The sequence below is a fragment of the Crassostrea angulata genome, chromosome 10 (genome assembly GCF_025612915.1).
Source record: "Crassostrea angulata isolate pt1a10 chromosome 10, ASM2561291v2, whole genome shotgun sequence".
NCBI lineage: Eukaryota > Metazoa > Mollusca > Bivalvia > Ostreida > Ostreidae > Magallana > Magallana angulata.
The window spans coordinates 17,583,886-17,596,756 of NC_069120.1; positions in this window are offsets into that span (position 1 = coordinate 17,583,886).

The following is a 12,871-nucleotide window of genomic DNA, read 5'->3' on the forward strand; positions in this document are numbered from 1 at the left end:
TCGACTGTGTTTTGTTGTAAATATCAAGATTGTGTGACAGAAGACTTTGCAATAAATCACGACTGAATACACTTAGTATTTATACTGTGTCCCCCGTGTGTCACCAGAGAGAACGAAGGTTACTCTGACTGATAGGTGCAAAATACGGTGATGAATATTCATTAGTACATATGTGTTTTCTCCATTATTATGCGAGTGACAGTCACTAACTATGAATTAGATGGTAAGTACGTAGGCATTTTGAGGGAAAATTGTTTGCTACATTAAAAACTTTCTGTCGCCGAACACAATGTGATATTTTCTCGTCAAAAATAATTATTTCCTTTTTCATAAGTTTACATGCTTTGAAGACAAAACAGTAACGGGTTCCAATAACAATAACGTTTTTGCCTAAAAGGAAATTTATACATACAAGTGTATTCATTGGAATGTACGCGTTGAAGCGAGGTAGATATCGAGTTTAAAAAAGTATAAATAATAGATCCAAGTAAATAGAAGCAAATTAAAAAAAAAAACAATTTTCATTTTTTTTTCTACAAGCAATTTCTTTTATCTGATAGCTTTAATATTTCTAAAATCCGTAAATAATATCAGCCAATAAAATAATAATAAGCTCTTAAATATTTCATTTTTATTTTATTTTTTTGAATTTCTATTTTGGTGATAATGATGATATGAATAATAGTGTTTTAGCTTTAAAAACATTACCTATTCCCGACGGGTACAAATAACAAGAATATTCATTCTATGAATACAATAAACAGCTAAAACTACAACAAAAACAATAAAATTGTGTTAATAGGAAGAAACAAAAATAAATAATATATATTTCTCTACTAACAAGTCGCTGAAATTTAATTATGTAATAAAATTTCGTCGTTTTTCTCTTTATTTTATCACATTGACATAAATAAATATATGACGAAACAACGAGAATCAGCATTTCTTTATACATATGACACAATATTTATTATAGAAGTTTTAATATACGTATGTTTTTTTAAATGCACAATTTTTTGAAGCAGCACATTTTAATACATTTTAAATAAAATAATAGAATGAAGTAAATATTAGATGCTTCAAATTGCTAGAAAGAAGAAAATAACTACCGCTCTTTGCGAGTGAATAAAAACAAAATACTTACATTTTCTACATATTTCTTTCCGATCGTAAATAAAACTTTAAATATCCTTTTCGTTAGAAAGAAGTTTTCAAATGTAAATTGATACAACATTCTGTATAAAGATGAAGGTGTATTCCATATGAACAAAAAACAATAACGCGGTCACACTCGATCCTTGTTTTAAAGAAAAAACATATGGTAAGAAAAAACCTGAAAAAACAAAGACCTTCTCGTTCATAATCAGACAAGAAGTAAAATATAATGATATCTTAGGGCCATTGTTATTGGCGCTAAATAACCAGGGGCAAAAAAGCACGCGTATATTAGCAAGAACGCTTAAATGGTTGCTTGTATTTGCCTTGGAGGAGTTTTACGAATTTGCCTTCCAGCTCTAGGTTAAAACTGCATTTAAAATATAGTTTGTTTTAAGGTGGAGAAAGTTCATTTAATGTAACGAATTGTTTTGATTGAAGTGTCTCGGTGATTTTTTTCCTTTGTATAATTTTAGATAGAAACAAATCAATCAACTTTTCTGTTCCGTCGAAATATATTTGTAAGCGGATGCGTAAAATTACCAAAAAACTTCAGTGTTAATAATGTTTTCATTTTTCAACGTCATAATCTTTATCAAACAAATATCAGGATTTATTAGCAACATATTTGAGAAACAGCTTGAATTGATTGTATGTTTCTTATAATTGTATCGAGTTAAATTATCAGAAAATATAGATGAAAAAACACATTAATCCAAGTGCAAATCTGTTTCAAATGATGAAATGGATTTTTCTTTGAAAAGATATAGTTAAGTGGAAAAATAACGATCTTTATTTTAATTCTTCCTATATTGCGAAATAAAAATATGTAAATATCAATTTAAAAAATCTGTCCCTAATTTAAATTTATCCGCTACAAAACCTCATTAGCAATTGAAGTTTTTATGTCCGGGGAATTTTGGTAGGCAAGATTAATAGTAAATACAAAATTTACCCAAAGGCAAAACAATGTATGAATGAAATCAGAACAACGGAGAAGAATTTGCCTGCAAGGAACGAAACCCAAATATGCCTTCAAGGTCTGTAGATATATATACTATATTTGGGACTTGGTTAATATTTTTCTCTGAAGGTGAGGGTCAAATTTAGAAGAAAAAAAATAAAATAATAATTTTACACAATAGTTTAAAAAAATATTTGCATTAATTATTGATATAATTATGGTTAGAAAATAAAGGTTTATCAAAATAGATCAATTCAGACTGTGACTTTGGTTTATAATACGAAGATGGGACTTTGTTTCATTGTACTATAGTGCAAGCAGCAATTTGTTTCAGATGAAGACTAATTAATATTGTTAAGCATGTTCCAATTTTCCTGTTGTTAAATGCAATGTAACACGCGAAAATGCCTCCAATTTCAATGCATAACCATAAAAACCAGAGAAATTTTCTTTTTGAAGAATTAGCTTGAAAAATGTTTCACACATTCAAGACGCAGTACTGCAAACTTCAAGAAAAGAATGTTGCAACGAACCAACTCTCTTACTGCGTAAAAGCAATTCGTTGGTCATTTAGAGTAATTTGAAATTCATAGACACTGATTTGCCCTAATAAAGTTATCGCGTGTCGTGTGAAATATGAAACACGATCTAATTCAAATAAATGGCGAATAAAGGAAAAATCAATAGGTACCACGTCAGAGTCCAAGCTAGGCGCCTTAACGAGATTCCGCGGCAGGGAATGGGAGGTGGTATGGGAAGTAATGAGGACGCCAATAAGAGCTCAATACGGCCATTTTTCCTGTAGTTTGCTGCTTTGCAGCGAGTCTTAATAGAATATCGAGAGGCTAAATTCGCAATTCAAGTGGGCTTATTATTGTTTTAATAAGTGTAATCGGGCAGTAATAGGGATTTTAATCCAATACGGTCCTGTGATGAAACACCTTTTTTGTAGATCAGGTTGCTGTGTTTTCATTGGTATCGTAATGAATGCTTTAACATTTAACATTTACAACCACTACAAAAACACACTACTACATCATATAAACCTTAACAATAAGTTGGGGTTTTTTTCTTGCTGATTTTATGTTGACCCCACAGAAATAATTTTGTTAACTGTTTCAATTATAAACAATAGAAATAAACCATATCAAACAATTCAAAATAAAATTTAAAAAAAAGCAATGAAATATATGAGGATAACTATATCCAGTCTAGTATTTTAAGAAATTTCGTAACGTTGTTTATGTTATCTCCTTCATCACTATTTTTCTTTGTCAACTTCAGCAGTAGCTGCAAAAATAATAGAAAGTTTTAGCAAAAAAAAAAATCACAAACAAACAAACTTTCTACTGTATAATACAGAGTGTTGAGTACATGTTTTAAGACAATATCTTGCTTGGCGCTTTGAGGACAGCGATTTGCATTTATCACTCAAAATGTTCATACCGCTTATCTCTATTGGGACTTCATAAAAATCACGTGTTTTATCACTTCACCTTATCATCATTATTATTTTGTTCTATATATCCTAGGAATTTTGGCTGAATTTAATTATTATTCCATGCAGTCTTGTATAAAAGCGGGCTTGGTCATCTTTGGTTTATTCTTCTCATTAATTAGTTTTTGAAAACGGTGAACTAATCCATCATTCGGTTATCGATACACTACCTTTGTTGATTCAATATTTAACGTATGCTCTGCACAGCATAATACAAATTGTCGAATTAGACTTGCAAATCATATCCTTTTTACAAAGAAAGAAGAACACGATTGCAATAGAACAACAGCAGATGTCTTCTAACCTAATGGGAAACATGTGACCTGTAAAATAGAGCATTTACCAGCAGTATAGATTGAAATTCCAAGTTCGTATATTAAAAAATACTACTCTGGGATTTTCCTTATTTATATTAATTCTGAACTGTACATTGCAGATATGAATTCATGTAAATGAATTACAGACAGATAAAAATTGAGGAACAATGAGGAGTCATTCGTTAAAATTAAATGATGAATTAAAAAAAAAACAATGATCATTGCATTCAAGAAAAAACGAAATTTCAATATAAAACAAAAGGGATGCCACGCAAAAACTGTCACTAAAATGAATTGGAGTAAAGAAATTTAAGTGAGTCACTTTGACATGAGTAACTGAAGCGAGTTTTCTTTCATGTAACTTCAAAAGTAGATGTTTTACTGTTTTTCACACAGGAAGTGACTTTTATTGTGAATTATATAAAGATGTTTTGTGCAAAATGATATATCCACCGAAATAAGAGAGCTATGTTGTGGAGCAGTATCATTAGTTATCACATCTTTAACGCAAGAGTGACACATTTGAAATGTTAGCTTAAATGTTTTTACATTAGATCACATATCTTAGTGAACAATATACATGTACAGTCTCTCTCTCTCTCTCTCTCTCTCTCTCTCTCTCTCTCTCTCTCTCTCTCCACATGGCCAATTTTCAAACAATGTTCTATTGTTTATTAGATCTGATAATGTATTCATGATCAAAACTGTAATGTGCAAATAAGGTTATTATAATGTTACAGGAGTTGTTCCCTTTTATTCTTTGGATAAACGAATAAATTATAACGATTAAAATGCAAATATAAATTCATCGGTTAACGAGATTTTAAGCTTTGCTAATTTGAATTTAGTATTGTTATATTCTAAGCCACCCATGCCCTGCATGCAAATGAATTCGTTACAGTAACAAAAGGATAAAAAAAGGAGTGAAATTATTTTTAAATTGAGCAAAGTTAAGTGAGATAAGAATTTCCTCCCAATGACTTCCTCCCCTGCCGTACGAACTAACGGGGGCCACGCGCAACATTACATGCAGGGCCGTTTCAGATTCAATTTTCATTATTTGATATTCATCACCAGCCATGTTTGGATCAAAAATATTTCCATACGATAGATCACGTCCCTATGCTATCGGTCGCATCAATGTCTTGAGCTCAGTCTCATCGAGGTCGTAAAAAGGCGCGCGATATTTTTACAGTTCACTGTACACGCGGTGGATAAACAATTAGGTCTGCAAAAAAGGAAAGCAAGATCTGATATGGGAGACCGGCATTGAGCCTTATGAAGTAATATTCAGCAAGATACGGAGTGAGCGATTTGGCATCCTTTTGTGTTCTAGACAGTCACTTGTCAATTAGGCCAATCGAAAATACGTTAAAATGATTGGCCGCTTATCTTCTGGCGCGGATCTGCTTTAATCAAGTGATCTCCATATTGATGACTGTTCATCCGTCAGGACTGAGCTGCGCATACCGTCGTTTGGGCCGATATTGGCCTTTAGATGCAGCCCCGTAACAAGTTTGTCAAGGGTCGATCACAAGAGGTTAAAATCCAAAGATAATCAGTGCAAATGTCGCAACATTAGCGATCGTAATTCATCTCTCTAATATTTTTTGGAGTGGCAGAGAGCCATTGTCTTTCAATTAGAGGCTATCAGTGTACAAGCGATGACACTTGTTTAATGAAAATGGACATATCACTTTAAATGCTGTCCAATTAATCTGATTGTTTCCTTTGAAAGGAAAGGTTTTGCAATAGAGCTGTACAAAATGAGATAATGCTCACTTCAATCAATAAGCCGTATTTGCAAAAGACAAAACACTGTCTTGTTATTCCCAAGGAGTTGTGTTATTAAACAACCAAATATCATACCAGTAACAGTAGTACGTACATGTAAGATGTATAGATAAACAATCTCCAAACATAGAAAACATCAATGTCCTACTATGCATTTGATAATCATTATCATCAATATTTGATAACCAAATAAATTTGATTTAAATTTCATGGCTGTGATAAAAAAAAACCAACAGATGGGCCAACAGATTCCAAGAAAGAGCGCCACCATTACTTGGGTTTTAACTTGATGACCGCTATCCTCATTGGTCATGTGCTACATCAAACGACTTAAGGTCAATGTCAGACGCTGATACAGTACAGGCAACGCGGATCCCGTATTGGCCCGCGTTACCGTCACGGTATTTTTATCGTTCCCGCGATGCACCATCGCGGTTTTTGATCGCGGTATGGATTGCGACCGTGATGAAACCGCGACGGTGTGATTTACCGTTATTCCTGCTGCTGCTTGTTGTTGTTACTTTACCTATACTGTACATTACAGGCTATGTGGGTCGCGTAAATCCACGTCAAATATGCGACTTCAGATTTGAGCATAACAGCTGCATTGTAAATAAAGTGTTGTTCATATTAATATAAAATTAATAAATTATATTTTTGAAATAGAATTTCATGAAATTAGAAACTACATTCGAATTACAACATAACATAATCATTACGCTGTTAAATTTTGTGATGTGTTAATAAGAACACATATCTTTGTATTTGACGTACTTATTTCAGTTATTATTATTAGTTGTTAATCCTGTTTTTATAACAATCTTAAAATTAAATATTTTCATTAGATGAACTCGTATCAATGCAGAGCAATTTCATCTTCTTATTTTATAAGTTGACACGCATAGCGCCGTAAACTGTCAATACATGTGTATGTTTTAAATTGAGAAATGAACAAATGTCGGGAATCAACTAACAAATCAATTTTTCCATTCAATAATAAATTTTTCATTCATGTATAAAGTTGGTGCTGCGTTAAAACACATGGAATTATAACGTGTTATGTCATTAGCGATCTTGTGTATACATATATATACACAATCATTTTCTGTGTATACATGTAGTGATTAACAAACTCAGGGTAGAAAACGACATGCCCTTGAGGGTTTTCACACCTATTCACGACAAAAGAAAAAGTCTAAATCGCGTACGGCTTCGTCTAATCGCACACCACCTCTTGCAGAAGAGGAGAGAGAGAGAGAGAGAGAGAGAGAGAGAGAGAGAGAGAGAGAGAGAGAGAGAGAGAGAGAGAGAGAGAGAGAGAGAGAGAGAGAGAGAGCGTTTAGGCGTGATTTAACGTACATTTATGTGAAATATACTAATATCCAAAATATTCATAAAATTAGTATTCATAAAAGAATATGGTACACTGTAATTGAATCCATCATGCAATTTCAGATTTGAGTCCACGTGCTGCACCCGTCAATCAAATCAGCCCGCAAGCTCTACCACGTGTTCCCTCCATGATAAAGTTTCGGTCTATTAGTTTTATTTTTAATAAAGAAAATAAGAAGTATGTCTAACAGTTAGGTTCTTTACAATGTTCGTGATACTTGATATACTTTGTTTGGAAAGTTTAATTCGTTGTGTTTTTTTTTCCTCTCGTTTAGTTTATAATGGAAGTTTTTTGCGGGAAGGAACATCTTCAACACGTTTAGCGGTTAAAGGACGCAGTAAAATGAATCAATTATTTAATATAACTATTAGTAAAATTGTTTGATATGCATGTAGAATTCTTCTTGGTCAATCGTTACACAGATTATCTACCTGCCTCATTCCTATGTATTCTGTGCATTCAAGCGTAGAGCGATTTCCTGTCAGTGCCTTTGTGTAAAACAATTGGGACTGAAGTCAAATAAAGTTAACTGAGGTGGGAAGGGGGGGGGTAAGGTTACATATGCACGTAAGATTACACACATAAAATGATATCAATACATTTACTGAAATGTTTAAATGTTTTTTATCAGCATGAAATATCAACAGCAAAACTTTCAAAACATGTTCTTAATTCGTTTAAAATGTGTAAGAACATAAGAATACGGTTTAACAACATTTCATTCTTAAAAAAAATTATCTAGTTTATTCTGTTTAGAGAGATCGAGAGAGGGGGGGGGGGGGGGCTCGGTCGCGAGCGAACGCTAACCTCCGTCACGGCGGGTAGCTGGTACCACATCATGACACCAGGACATGGGATACCCACAATATCTTTCGATTACATAATTTTATGTAACTATGGGTATCTCTACGGCTCCTTACTCTCTATTTGTTATAATTCAGTTCAGAGAGATACACGTTAATTTGATTTTTCGCATTACGATGGGGCGTATTCGACACGATTTGAAGCTGTAGATAGTTAGAATGCATCGGAGCAGTACTTTTGTAGTCTTGAAGAACACACGGCTTCGCACTTGAAAATTGTCGTCGCAAACGTAACGCACTAGAAAGTGGGAATCCTCGCGCAATGACAAACGACGAGCCATACTTAAAGTAAAGCAGCACAAAATCACTAAAACGTGAATTAACAAAATACATGTATGTTCTTTACACGTAGAAGACCTTGCAAGAAATGAACCGAACGTGCTTAAAATAACGGGTTGCTAATAATATGAAGCCGTCATTTTTTAAAACTTGCTCATCATTAGTTGACACGCATGGACTTCAACAACAAACAATACAAACATAGCCGGGCCAATCAATTGTTAAGAAAACACAATCACACTGCGTACACATTTATAATTTTATTGACAATTAAAATCATTTCATGATAATTTTAATTTTAACGACCTTCTTAAAATATGATAATGGAATCGAAAATATTTTATTTGCAATTGCTGCACAAGTATTAAATTAAATACTTTAATAATTTATTTAATAGCTGTATAAAAAAAAAATAGTAAAAAGACTCCAAGTATTTCGATTATAATCTCTGTCAAAATCTGGTTTAATATCGTCATTAAATATAAATAAACGTGCAATTTATTTGTCATTCGGGGAGATAACTCTCTCTTGTATACGATACTTTTCCATCGATAATTTTACCGTGGCGGGGACAGGTATATGGTGAGTTTACCGTGATGGGAACGCGGTATACCTGTCTCACCTGGCCGATCACCTTGATGTGTTTATACCGTGACGGGGCGCGGGAAACACGGGATCCGCGTTGCCTGTACTGTATATCAAGACATCACACCATCATGTTTTTTACCTTGTGATATAAGTAAATGACTTTTATTATGTTTATTTTGTAGTTTGTCCTTTCGACAAAGGTCTGGCGTGCAAAATATTACCTTTTTTACTAGCTAATTTTTTTTATATACAACAACATTAAAAATCAAAGATTTGTTACCCAGAATTGAAATTTTATGCTCAAAATCATGTTATAAGCATTTGAAAAACTTGTGTTTTATATCATCGGTCATTCATTCTTTATTCCATGAAGGCTTTAAAGTCCACCAGTATTCATGTTTATGCAAAACAAATTCCATACATAAAAGCAAACGGCAATATACTTAGATTAAGGTAACATGTCATTTCTTAAGTTTAAACTATTTTTTATATACTTTCCATGATTATTCATATTTTTAACGCTTTCTGAGCTTAAAAGTTGCACAAGTTTGAACATTGAAGGTGTCCTAAAAAAAGGTTTATTTTATAAAAAAAAAATATCATACAACGGACACAACAATAAATAAATGAAATTCATCTTCCACACAATTAATATCATAATATATACATTTTCTCTGCTTCATTTCATCATTTATTACATTTGAATTATATTCGACGGTCATCATCTATATTCAACGATCGTCTAATTCAAATTCAATAATTTTGTGATTCGTGTGTGACAATCTTGTATTTTATATATGCAAAGTCTGTTTTTGAAGATCATTTAACTACATTACCTATAGAAAATAAAGAAATGCTCTATGAATTTTAGACCGAGCAACCATACCTTATAGAGGCGGATCGATGGAATAGTTTACAGCAACATGAAAGAGTTTGTTATTTTTCAACTAATAATCAAATTTCAAAACTTTCTAGAACGTTGTGTAAGTAAAAACCATCCTCAGTTCGGGAAAAAAAATAATAGTAAGAGAATATATTGTGTTTAACCAAACGCTTAAGCTCTTTCAGTTTGTTATACTAAAAGCAATTCTGTATTTTTCTTATAAAACTTTGTACATATGTATAATGTTACTGTAATAAATAATTACTTACGTACTTACAATTAAACTATATTCATAACCAAACTTTCCTACAAACACTATACTCATGCAACATCTGCTATTACAGACTATAATTTTGTAAATACATGTATGCACATAGAAAAGAATATAACTTGTATCTCCTGCATCATTTATATAATTTTTAAAAGAGTAAATGAGTTGAATCTTGTTGTTCATACGTCATATATATATATATATATATATATATATATATATATATATATATATATATATATATATATATATATATATATATATATATATATATATATATATATTTGCCTGCTTGGTAATATGACACAATGTAAAGGATAAATAAAACAAAGTGAAAGTACTATGCTATACTGTTATTCAAATACAGGGGCATCGTGGTGTAAATATTAAGGTTTTCTGTCTATATCGAGCAAAATACATTTGTCGAGTTCTTAAGCCTTAATACTAAATGGAAACTAACAGTCTCCTAGTTTTTACTAGAGTAACACTAGGTTATAACTAAGAACAACAATAATTTCATAATGACGAGATCTTGTTTTTCAAACTGATGTTAAATTCAAAATCTTGCAACCAACTATTGTATTTCTTATTTGCCAAAATCAAAATGACTTATAAAAGTTACAGCCATACACTGTGTATAACGTATATAAAATATATATTTTTAACAGATCATGATCACATGCATTTAGTCACATTGCACCAGTAGAAAAGACTAGGAATACTTATAAAAAATTACTTATACGAGGGTCAAGAAGCCTATGTAGCTTTCTGTCACATAGTTTTTTAAAAATAAAAATCACAACTTAAAACACTATCTATGGACGAGCATTTATTTCATTGATGTGTAAAGTTTTATTACATTTATTGAAAAGGAATTTTTGTTACCTGGTTTTAAAAGCAGAATATTTTGGTCCCACGGAACACGGGTACGGGTAAATATGACGTCATGACGAAGTATGTACAGTTTGTTAAATTACCCCATCTCATACTTAATATCTAGTGTCTTTTCTACTGCCTTTTTAAATGAGTCTATACTACTTAGTATCTTGTTTGCTCACAATTGACTGAGAATCAGATGTCATTTCTTTAGTGTTTTTAGTATTGCAACTGTGCGATTCTTCGTTCACAATAAAGAAAAACTTTGAATGTGACATGACGTTATTAACTGTTCGACAAAATATTTACTGTTAATCTAATTTTTTTCGGGCTTCGGTGACCTTAACACAGTTTCCATCACCTAAATATTGTATAACAGTAAAACACAGAAGGACAGAAAACCTGTTATTGTGTTTATGCATACTAGTATTTGATCTATTTCATTCAATATTTTCTTTCCTTTCTCGCTCTTACGAAAAAAAAGCTCCTCTATAATCATATAGATACTTGTATGTATATTATTAACTGTACGTAAGAAAAAAGTAGAGATTCCCAAAAATATGTTACACTGACACATATTTGAAATGTGCATAGAAATACCTACAATGTAGTGCATTTATTTTTAAAAAGTTTGTGAAAGTCATGAACATGAAATAGCGTTGTTTAATATTTCCTCGAGGTAAAATCTACTATGAGTGTACGTGTTTGCAATATTTCGAGTATACCACTATTATTATTATTTCATAAGACAATGTTTAATACAAATGATGGCAAGCTAAAAGATTGCTTTGTTGTATAATGCTAGGCTATAGTGTTATATGCCGTTCTAGGGCAAACAATCATGTGAGAAAAGATTAAAAGTTGTTTTTTAAAGGGACTTAGACACGATTTGAGATCAAAATTTTTATTTTTATTTTTTATGTATAAAATGGTTTACTGGTGCATTTTATATGATTGACCAAAGTATTGAATGTTAAAGTCAAGTTACAAGCGAGATACTGAGGTAAGAATTTGTTGTTATGTAAACAAAACTCGAGTCTTACAGTTGTTTACAAAAAATGTAATGTAGAGAATTACCATTTCTTAGACAAAATGACATGTAAAAAACAATTTAAACTATTTCAATATCTTCATAAATACTATTATCAACAAAGAACGTTATATTTTATTGAAAATTACACCAATACATGTACTATACATGTGTAAAAAAAATTACAATATTCAAGCTTTGTTTACAAAACAAAGAACTATGAACTATGTATCTTGCTTATAACTTGATATTTGACTTTCAAATTTTGTCATAGCATTATAAACTTCTATATTTATCAGTATAAACATCGAAAATGGAAGAATAAAATTTGAAAATTTTAAGTCAAATCGTGTCCAAGTCCCTTTAAAGTGTTTCAACGTAAACATTCCGTTGTTTAAAATGTGTCGTGTTTTTTTTAATAACATACCAGTAATAAAAAATAATCACAAATGTATGGCTTGCCAAATTCACAAAAAAGAGCTAAACATAGTTTCACAGTCGATAAACTAGGTTTATCAGCTGTTAACTATAGTTTACGGATCCTAAACTATAGTTAACGATTCGTTAACTAAAGTTTACGTTTGTGAAACTATATTTCACGAATGTAAACTATAGTTTACGAATGATAACCATAGTTTATCGATCTGTAAAAAACGTTAACAATAGATTTTGCTGATAAATATAGATTCCCATTTGTTAATTATAATTTACAATCGTAAACTATAGTTAAGAGTTGTTAATTATAGTTTCACAAATCATGAAACTACATTTATCAGACAAATTCACAAAAATTAGCCAAACATAGTTTCACAGTCGATAAACTAGGTTTATCGACTGTTAACTATAGTTTACGGATCGAAAACTATAGTTAACGACGTTAATCTATATATTTCACGTCTGTAAACAATAGTTAACGCGATAATCTATGTTTCACATCTGTTAACTATAGTTAACACTGAA